Below are 8998 nucleotides of genomic sequence, written 5' to 3'. Positions count from 1 at the left end.
TGGTCCATCTCCTTTTTCCCTCAAAGCACTCCAGCACCAGCCATGACCATCCTGGCCCTCCAGAAACACGACACTATTTAGGCTTACCGGCTTGTCACAGTTCCCCATGGGTCTGGGGTGACCTCCCCTGACCAGTCCACTATTTTCAAGCATTTCCTTCTCTTAAATATGAAGAGTTTCTTCCCTCTGCTCCTGTCTAGGGAGTTTCATACTTGGTTCAATATCCCTATTCTTGGAACACCTGAGTGGTTCAGCCAGTTAAGTGTCTACCTTTGACTCAGGTCATGATCCCAGGGTCTCGGGATCAAGTTCCCCATTGGGCTCCCTGCTCAGCTGTTTCTCTCTCTGCCGGGAGCTCTCCCTGCTTGTACTCTCTCTCTCTCCATCTGACAAATAAATAGATGAAAATCTTAAAAACAAACAAACAACAAACAAACAAACAAACAAACCCTATTCTTGTATTCATTCTTCCAACAAATAGTAATTGGTCACCAGGACAAACCCGGAAGGTTGGAAATAAAAATGCCACCATCCCTACCCTCCGGGCTTCCATCTGCCAAATGCAATCTCACAGAATGATAATTCTAATAATGGAGTCATCACCATGATAATGGTTGCCTTCGTGGTTGGTGCAACCTGGAGGAGGGGAGGAGGTGGAGATGGGGAAGGCTGGAGGAAGTGGGGTACTTCCCAAACAAGATTAAAGCCACTGATGCTTGAAGGCTGGAGGTCCCTGGAAAAAGGGAATTTAGTGTCAGGTGAGGTGGGGTGCCTTCTAGGGAGAAGAGCCCCCTGAAGCTAGGTGAGAACAGTACTTTTTGGGAACTACTTCTGAGTTGCCCCAGCCAAGTCTTAGAATGGGGGTAATTGTGAGGGACCCATGAGGGAGGAAGGAGTCCTCTCTTGAAGGACTTAGAGTTTGCTGAAGGGTTGGGTCTGTGGCCAGTGGAAGGGGTGGAGGGTGGGTGATAATGGGATTAGAATTGTTGCAAGTGGGTCAGTTGGGGGAGAGTGCAAAGGCCTGCAAGGTGGGGGCTGTCGGAACAGTGCGGCCTGAGGAAAGGTGAGATCCTGAACCAAGGTAGGGGCCTTAGGAATAGGAGGAGGGGAGTGACCTTGGGAGGAAGGTAGGGTTCATGGGATCTTGATAACAGAGTTGAGGGGCTCAGGGGGAGGAAGCAGTCTGGAATGAATCCTCTGCAATGACTTAAGCAACTGGGTGGGTGGTAACATTTCAACACTAGGCAGCATAGTCTTGGAGGAATTTGGTTAAGTTCCATTTTGTGCTTGTGTGCTATGTGGGCTTGGCACTCAGGAGAGAGGTTTGGGATTCATTAGCATGGGGATGGTAAGTCTGTTGAGGATGTGCAAAAAGTGATTTTGGAAACTGGGTCTTAGGAGTGTCACCATGGAAAACGGGGTGTAGCAGGAGAGGCCTCTATGGAGGTAGAACTGGGGAAGGAACCACAAGGGAGGGACTGGCCTGTCCATGGTTGGGACAGGCCCTGAAGGGAGTCAGGGAAGGTGGCCAGATGGAGGTCTTAGTCATGTTGAGTGGGTGAGAGAGGCGGGAGGTAAGGAAGTAGCCACAGGAAGGCTCTAGAAAGGTAAGAGATGGCACAAAAGGTACATTGTGGTTCATAAGTGCTCCAAAACATTTAAACAAATGTTCATAGCTTCATTATTCATTTTAGCCCCAAACAGAGAACAACCCAAATGCCTATCAACAATAGTATCGGCAGATCAAGGTTCTTTCATACAGCAACGAGAAGAAGAAAATTACCCATACTATGGATGAATCAAGTCCGCGTGGAAAATAAGCCAGATGCAGAAGAGGACATGCTGTTTGATCTACTGACATAAAGTTTTATAAAATGGAATCCTTTTTTTTTTAAAGATTTTATTTAGTTGCGGGAGAATGAGATCCGGTGTGAGAGGGGAAAGGTCAGAGGGAGAAGCAGACCCCCTACTGAGCAGGGAGCCTGATGCAGGACCCAATCCCGGGACTCCAGGATCTTGATCTGAGCTGACAGCAGTCACTCAAGCAACTGAATCACCCAGGTATCCGGAAGTCCTGCTTTTTAATCTTTGGTGATAGAAGTGAGGGTACTGGTCATCTATGGGGTGGGGTGGTAACTAGAAGGGACTGTAAGGAGAACTTTGGGGAGTGGATCATACGGTTTCTTGATCTGGGTGCTGGTGACATGAATGTGTTCACCCTGTGGAAACTCACGGAGCTGCACACTCACGGTTGGTTCATGTTTCTGCGTGATTGGTATATTTCTTAATTTATTTTTAATTTTCTTTTTAAAAAGATTTTATTTATTTGAGAGAGAGCGAGCATGAAGGGGGAGGGGCAGAGGGAGAGGGAGAAGTAGGTTCCCTGCTGAGCAGGGACCCGCATCCCTCCACCCCTGCCCCAGAATGCTGGGCTCAGTTCTAGGACTGTGAGATCCTGACCTGAGCCCAAGGCAGACGTTTAACTGACTGAGCCACTCAGGTGCTGCTTGTTTTGTTTTGTTTTGTTTAAGATTTATTTTTGAGTAATTTCTACACCCAACATAGGGTTCAGACCTACAACCCTGAGGTCAAGAGTCACATGCTCCATGGACCGAGCCAGCCAGGAGCCCCTGAAATGTTTATTGTTAATAATAAAAATTATTATTAAATTATATATATATATTTCATATATATATATGAAATAAAACCTGTCCTTGATGCCACTTCACCCCACAGCTATAGTCTTTCCCTTCTCAGTTAAACTCAAAAAAGTTGTCTCTAATTTCCCTGTTCTCATTTTGTCTTAAACCCACTCCGATCAGACATTCACCCTCTGTACTCTGTGGAAATGGTGTTTGGCAAGTTCTCCAGGGAACCCTCATTTTGCTGAATCTGGTGACCAATTCCTACACCTTGTCCTACTCCCCAGAAGCTGTCTGTTAACAGCACTGAATACAGTTGACTGACTCCCTTCTAGAAGCATTTGCTTCACTTGACTTTCAGGACACCATTCTCCAGATTTTCCTCCTACCTCAAATTGCTCCTATAAAAAGGTGTTATAGAGAGGTCATGATAGGGGGAGCCATTTGGCCCTGCAAGGGTGGGAACCAGGCATAGGGAGAGAGCCTCGGGTCTCCTGGGTAAGCCAGAAGCTCTTCTGGGCTGGTTCCCAGAGGCATGAGGAGAAATGTGTGGCGTGGATGAAGATTAAGAATTTGAGTGTTATCCTGAAAGTGGTGAGTTTAGAAAGGGCCTCTGAGAAGCTGTCTCCCTTCCCCCCCGCCATTGAATAGGGACTAGACTTAGGGAGCTGGCAGGTCAGTAGGGTGGGTCCCCTTCTCTCCAGAAAACATGGAGGTCTTCTCTGCCACTCTTCTCCCTGGTGGTCATGGTGTAGCACCTGAGGTGGCCGCCAGGGGGCACTTGTTTCCCAGGAGAATATTCTCTGGGAAAGAATTGAAGAGTGTTGCTGGCAGAAGGGGCTGTAGTCAGAGCAGCTTGGGATGGAAGCAAAGCGTGTGTGGGTAAAAAACGAATGCGCCCTAATTGTTTGGGAGGGCCTGGATCCTCAAACCTGTGTTGTTGGTCTCAGCTGGTCCTTAATCTTCTGTGTCAGCCTCTTGGCCGCTCTTGGTCGCTCTTGGTCGCTCTTGGTCTCAATTTTACCCTCAAGGAAATGGGAGGAATGACCCTGATCAGTCTACCACACAGAGGCATTAGCAAGAGAGAACAAATAGTTTCAATACTCTTCAGAAATTTGAAATGAAGTGTACTGGAGAGAAGCAGGGGGTTGCTGACCCTTGCTGTCCCCCATGCTGCCCCTGTGCTGATGTAACCTAATGAGTGTGTGACACTACACTTGAAATTGTTTAAAAGCATCGAGTTGAACAAAAGTCAAAATGGCTGTGCTAATGCTTCAGCAAAGCTTGATTTTTTATTTTTATTTATAATTTTATTATTTATTTATTTGACAGAGAGAGAGAGGGAGATCACAAGTAGGCAGAGAGGCAGCCAGAGAGAGAGAGAGGAAGGGAAGCAGGCTCCTAGCTAAGCAGAGAACCCTATACAAGGCTCGATCCCAGGACCCTGGGATCATGACCCGAGCCGAGGGCAGAGGCTTTAACCCACTGAGCCACCCAGGCGCCCCCAGCAAAGCCTGATTTTTTTTTTTTTTAAGATTTTATTTATTTATTTGACAGAGAGAAACCACAAGTAGATGGAGAGGCAGGCAGAGAGAGAGAGAGGGAAGCGGGCTCCCGGCCGAGCAGAGAGCCCGATGCGGGACTCGATCCCAGGACCCTGAGATCATGACCCGAGCCGAAGGCAGCGGCTTAACCCACTGAGCCACCCAGGCGCCCAGCAAAGCCTGATTTTAATGTAATCTTTTTCCTCCCTTCCGCAGACCTCCCCTCCTCCCTTCTTGAGCTCTTTTTCTTTTTTAAGTTTTCTTTTTTTATTTTTTAGTAATCTCTATACCCCAACGTGGGGCTTGAACTCAGGACCCTGAGATCAAGGGTCACATGCTCCTCCCACCGAGCCAGCTAGGCATCCCTCTTCTTGGCTTTTCGTGTCAGGAACCCGGTACAGCCCTGAAGACAAGACAAACAAGGTTGGCAGCACGTACACAATTCTTGTCAAAACCGGCTAGATCCCATATTTCCTTATAACCAACCCCCTCCACCCATGCCCCAGTCCCTTCCTCCAGGCAGTCGCGCTGTTTTCAAAGGCCTTAGCCTACTGCCACCTCCTTTGCCCAGCAAAGCAAGAAAGCTGTTGTTCTCCTATACCTAGACTCTGTCTTCGTGTTACATATTTCAGCTCCAGAGCACAGAGACTGGTTTTCAACAACACACTCATGTACACTACATGATAATCACTATAGTGATTAACTATAGAGTGCTACACACTTTGAGACAGGGATTCCCCAGCAGGTAGAGGTGGTGAGGCCTGAGTTAGATCAGAGGCAGCGGGAAGGGAATGGAGGACACTGGAGCAATAGGGAGTCATAGTAGGTTCTAGAGTGGTGGGAGGGCTTCATTCTAAAGAGCCAGGTTTTCTTGTGAGCTTTCCTGGGGTCATCCCTCTGGAAGTCAGAGGTCCTGGGGAGTAGCTGAGCTCTTCCTACAGTTTGCAGCTGGGTGGTGTCCCTTCCTCCCCCGACCAGAACATACAGGGAGGGGAGGAAACACTGTGCAGGTGGCTGGAGGGGGCTGGAGACCCACAAGCTGGACCTGTGGTATCATTGCCCCGTCCTTGTCTTTCTCAATCCCTGGGCCTCTGGGAAGTGAAATTGTTCCTGAGACTCCCTCCCATCCTGGTTGAGTTAGACTGTCTTGCACCATCTAGCAGTTAGCTGGTTGACAAATGGCCGCATTAAGCAAGGTCTTGTGGGAGGGGATTGCAGGTGGGAGTCTGGGGGGGTTAGTTTCCTGGACCTGTCCCTTTCCAGCCCTGAGCAGTGCCTGCCCTAGAGGGAATTGAGGCTGGACCTATTCTGAACTTTTTACACCTAAAATCCAGACTCTAAGGCCTGCTTCAGGCCTTCTGGGATGCTTGGGAGTTCTGTGAAAAAAGGGGGCAAACCTGAGGAAATTAGGGATAATCAGAGTGAACCAGGTTCTTTTTCTGCAGGACTCATCAGATGCTTTAACTAGCAAATGTGTATTGCGAGTCTCCAAGAACCAGCAAGGGAGGTTTTACATACTTGCTTGAATAAGGGACCCTTTTCATAGAGCCTTGTATGACCACTATTCCATGGAACACACTCTGACAGTACCAGATAAATCCAGTGTGGCCCCCACATTCATTTCACACATGAGGAAATAGAAATGCAGAGGAGGGAGGGGTTGCCCTCAGCCCCAGGTTGGTGGGCTCTGCTTCTGAGTACGACTTGGGTCTCCCCTCCCTGGGCACCTTCAGAGCCGTCCCAAGTGGGCAGGGAGGGGACACTGCTGGCCTCTTCTTCCTCGCCACCAGCCCCTTCTCTCATTGGGGCTCAGGGGCCAGCTCATGTAAGCTTGGGTTTTGTGGTCCCAGAGAGTCGAGGAGAGAGCACAACACGCCTTCCTGGAAGGAATATGCCCACACATTGCCGGTGCTTATTTCCCCACTCTACAGCTTTTATTTTATTTTATCTTATTTTAACATAAAAAAAAAAAAAAAAAACCTCTTTTTTTTGAACTCACATCCCAGGGATCAAGAGTCGTGTGCTCTACTAACTGAGCCAGGGATGCCCCCCCCCCCAGTCTACAGCTTTTAAAATTGAGGTATACATTATCTACCATAAAATTCACAATTGTAGCAGTTATTTATATGAGTTTTGACAAACGTATGCAATTGTGTAATTATCAGCACAATCGAGATGTGGAACGTTTTCATCACCCTAACCCAATCCCTCAAAAACCCCTTTGTAGCCAGTCACTCTCTCCTTCCCAACCCCAGCCTCTGGCAGCTACTGATCTGCTTTTCACCGCTTCAACTTTGCCTCTCTTGGAAGTGTCACGTGACTAGCATCCTATAATCGGTGATCTTCTGTATCTTGCTTTCTTCCCTGAGCATAATGTCTATGAGGTTTATTCATGGTGTGTGAATACTGGCGTTTCTTTGTTTTTACTTACCCATTCCATTCCATTGTGTGGATGTTTCACAGTTTGAGGGGCCTGCTGATGGATGTTTGGGGTGCTCCTGGGTTTGACTGTTCTCAGGGAAGTTGCTGTGCACCTTCTCATACAAGGTTTTGGGTTGGAGGTGTGTTTTCATATTTTTTTCTTTAGATAAGCTCTGTGCCCACTACAGGGCTTGAACTTACAACCCTGAGATCAAGTGTTGTGTATTCTACTGACTAAGCCAGCCAGGTGCCCCACATTTCCTGATGGTGATGACCCCGTAGTGGAATTTCTGGGTTGTATGATAAGCTTACCCTTTTCTTTTCTTTTTAGATTTTATTTATTTATTTGACACAGAGAGATCATAGGTAGGCAGAGAAGCAGGCAGAGAGAGAGAGGGGGAAGCAGGCTCCCCATGGAGCAGAGAGCCCAATATGGGTCTCGATCCCAGGACCCTGGGATCATGACCTGAGCCGAAGGCAGAGGCTTTAACCCACTGAGCCACCCAGGCACCCCAAGCTTACCCTTTTCAAAATGATTCCTGGTTGTCCTTCTCCCATCGCCTGCAGAGGGGAGTAGTGGGGTGCGTAGATAGATGGGCTGAGGCTGGGAGAGGCTAAGGAGTAACCTGGGCCTCAGCCTTCCTTCCATCTGTCTCAGTAGCTGGTATCTTCAGGAGCTGCTCTGTCCTGCCCGGGGCTGGCCTCCCTTTACTCAGCTGTGACATGATAACAGCATTACAGCCCTCCGTGTCTGTCTCAGATGCTCTTTCAGGGATGAAAGGAGGTGGGCAGGGGTTATCTCTGGAAGCTGTGAGGGGCCTGCACTCTGAGGGGTGGGACGGACGTTGGTGGTACTTGACAGACAGAATACGGTCCTGGGAGACGGCCTCCCTTTGAGAGCTCTTTGCTCTCTCAAGTCCATGTGGACATGACAGTAACCAGTTCCTGAGAAACTTGAGAGGATCCTTTTGGCCGGGAACTGAGTGGGCTAGGGCTAATATTTTTTGGGTTATCAAAGGCCACCCATTTGCCATAAACCCATTTGCCTTGGAATATGGAGCAATAAAGAAGGAAGAACATTTTGTAAGGAGACCAAGGAAGAAAGTGTCTCCACCACTGTCCTATACACATGTTGCTACTTAAATTTAAATTAATGCAAGTTAAATTAAGAAATCAGTTATGCAGGGGGCCTGGGTGGCTCAGTCGGTTAAGTGTCTGCCTTCAGCTCAGGTGGTGATCCCAGGGTCCTGGGGTCGAGCCCCTCTTTGGACTCCCTGCTCAGTGGGGAGCCTGCTTCTCACTGGGGAGTCTGCTTCTCTCTCTGCCCTTCTCTCTCTGTTTCTCATGAATAAATAAATCTTTTTTTAAAAAAGATCTATTTATTTGTGAGAGAGAGAGTGGGAGAGAGAGCATGCGTCCCGCAGGACGGGCAGAGGAAGAGGGGAAAGAGAATCTTTTAAAAAAGATTTTAGGGGCTCCTGGGTGACTCAGTGGGTTGAAGCCTCTGCCTTCAGCTTTGGTCATGATTCCAGGGTTCTGGGATCGAGCCCTGCATTGGGATCTCTGCTTGGCGGGAGGCCTGCTTCCTCCGCTCTCTCTCTGCCTGCCTCTCTGCCTACTTGTGATCTCTGTCTGTCAAATAAATAAATTAAACTAAAAAGATTTATTTATTTGTTTGAGAGAAAGAAAGCGAGAGCCTGACCATGAGTCAGGGGGGAGGAGCAGAGGGAGAGGGAGAAGCAGCCTCCCTGCTGAACAGGGAGCCTGACCCGGTGCTCGATCCCAGGACCTGGGGACCATGACCTGAGCTGAAGGCAGATGCCTAATGGACTGAACCACCCAGGTATCCCAAGGGGAGAGAGAATTTTAAGCACAGTCAGGGCGGAGCCCCATGGGGGGGGGCTTGAAGTGGGGTTCAATCCCATGACCTGGAGATCGTGGCTTCAGCCAAAACCAAGAGTTGGAAGCTTAACCGACTGTGCCACCCAGGCGCCCCTCAGGTTGGGTCTCAATTTCAGGGTGGTGAGTTCAAGCTCTGTGTCCCTTCACAATTCATCTCAATACCTCATACCTTTCTTTTCCCAAAACACACCCTACTTTCTTTGTAGACAGAAGTTTTAATTGCATAAATTAATTGGGATTCTTAACCCTTATAAACCTGAAATTTTAGGGAAAATTAAGAAGTAAGAAGTTGTGAACTAAAAAGTAAGCAATTATGAACTGTTACACCATCATTCTTTAGATTAGCAAATTGATGAATACATTTCATAATATCTAGAGACATACATTTCTCCATAGCACAATTTTTCAAAGTGACACAAGATATGTTTTCTAACATCTAACAAGATATTTTCCAAATATCTTTAGTTCCTCTGTAGTAAGAAGTCAAAA

General features: G+C 48.0%; 1 long non-coding RNA gene across 1 annotated transcript; it reads left to right on the top strand.

Moving 5' to 3' along the window:
- Positions 1-1014: 1014 nt before the first annotated feature.
- LOC122910671 lies at positions 1015-1880 on the top strand. The gene is made up of 2 exons (XR_006385262.1): positions 1015-1063; positions 1695-1880. It is a non-coding gene; the product is annotated as an uncharacterized LOC122910671 (long non-coding RNA).
- Positions 1881-8998: the final 7118 nt, after the last annotated feature.

This window comes from Neovison vison, chromosome 6 (genome assembly GCF_020171115.1).
Source record: "Neovison vison isolate M4711 chromosome 6, ASM_NN_V1, whole genome shotgun sequence".
In the NCBI taxonomy this organism is placed as follows: domain Eukaryota; kingdom Metazoa; phylum Chordata; class Mammalia; order Carnivora; family Mustelidae; genus Neogale; species Neogale vison.
This window is presented reverse-complemented; position numbering and strand designations above follow the sequence as displayed.